This window comes from Danio rerio, chromosome 24 (assembly GCF_052040795.2).
Source record: "Danio rerio strain M-AB ecotype USA chromosome 24, GRCz13ab, whole genome shotgun sequence".
Classification (NCBI taxonomy): Eukaryota; Metazoa; Chordata; class Actinopteri; order Cypriniformes; family Danionidae; genus Danio; species Danio rerio.
In genome coordinates, this window is record NC_141044.1 from 35,728,691 (window position 1) to 35,730,000 (window position 1,310).

The 1,310-nt window shown below is 34.6% G+C and overlaps 1 protein-coding gene across 2 annotated transcripts in view; it reads left to right on the forward strand.

The window, feature by feature from the left end:
• The first annotated feature begins 1,149 nt into the window (after positions 1-1,149).
• neurod6a (neuronal differentiation 6a) overlaps positions 1,150-1,310 on the forward strand; it is a 63,921-nt gene continuing 63,760 nt past the window's right edge. For both annotated transcript variants that reach the window (XM_087308112.1, XM_087308113.1), the window contains exon 1: positions 1,150-1,310. This exon is cut by the window's right edge and continues 114 nt beyond it. The gene's annotated coding sequence lies outside the window, so the exon portion shown is untranslated.

Sequence of the window (1,310 nt, forward strand, 5' to 3'; positions counted from 1 at the left end):
CTGAGCAATATATGCACATCAATATAGAATATGTTTATGATACTATAACAATACTTCATATTTTTACAGTACTGTGATGGTTGGGTTTAGGGTTAGAGTATAGCCTAGGGGTAGACATCAAAAAATGTATTGGGTCATTTAATAGATAACATAAATAATACTCTGTACAACTACATTACTGTGACGGTTGGGGTGAGGGTAGCTGTTAATAAAATACAATTAATGGGAAATTTAAAAAATAATCAAAATAACTTCCAGCCACAACCATATCTGATCTAGCAACAATGTGATTTCAGGGCACTGAAATGAGCTCAGTGAAATGTTTGATCAGTAATGTTATCTTAACCTTTAGACTGTTTTGACTGTTTTTCCTACCTGTCAGATTTGACATATAAATGTGTAAGTTCTTTGTTCCCGTTAAGAAAGAAAGTATAGCACATTTTGCTGATGAATTGAATTGTGCTACCTGTGTAAATTTTGATGTAGTAGCCTATAAGTAGTGCAATATGAGGTTAGGTTTAGGGTAATATTGCCCTTACCTGAGGAACATTCAAAAATGTTAGTATAATAATATAATAGTGAGATAAATACACTGTCTAACCACCGTGTAGAGAACTGTATGCATTTACCTCTACCACATTCCACACTTAACGTGTTGAAAAATTAACTTCCTGTGTCTAAAAATGGACCCTAATTTATATCCTTTAATAGTGCACTTTTTGAGGGAACAACCACTGATAATAGTGTTTGAATTTAGAAAACTCTGACCATTGAGAACACTATCAATCCCACGATGCACCTAAATGAGTTGTTTTTTAGCGCACCGATTGAATTTCCGCTTCTGACCACAAGATGGAATCCTCAGCAGAATCTTTGTAAGTTTTTAAGCAAATCATTATTAAATGTAAGTAACCTTCAATGACAGAAAGAAAAACAAATTCGTTAGTAATAGCTGATAAGTAACAGAGAATATATTTATTTTTAACAATTAGGAATGAACAAAAAAAAACAAAACTTCCAAACCCTTCTAGTGCACTCAGAGCTCGAATTCACTCACTCTTTTCCATGCACTTATTTCAGTTGACTATATAGTGAACTAATGTCGGGAATAGTACATTAATCATAAGCCTTGGTGATTTCGGATACAGCACTACCTCATTTAGAAGGTGCTTGTCAAGGACATCAACAAACCGCGTCTGACAGAAGAGAAGCGTCAACAGATTTCACACACATCTTTCTAGTTTTACATCGCATAAACACTCTACCATCCACTTTTGGTTCGCGACCCACCAGTTCACAAACACTGCTAT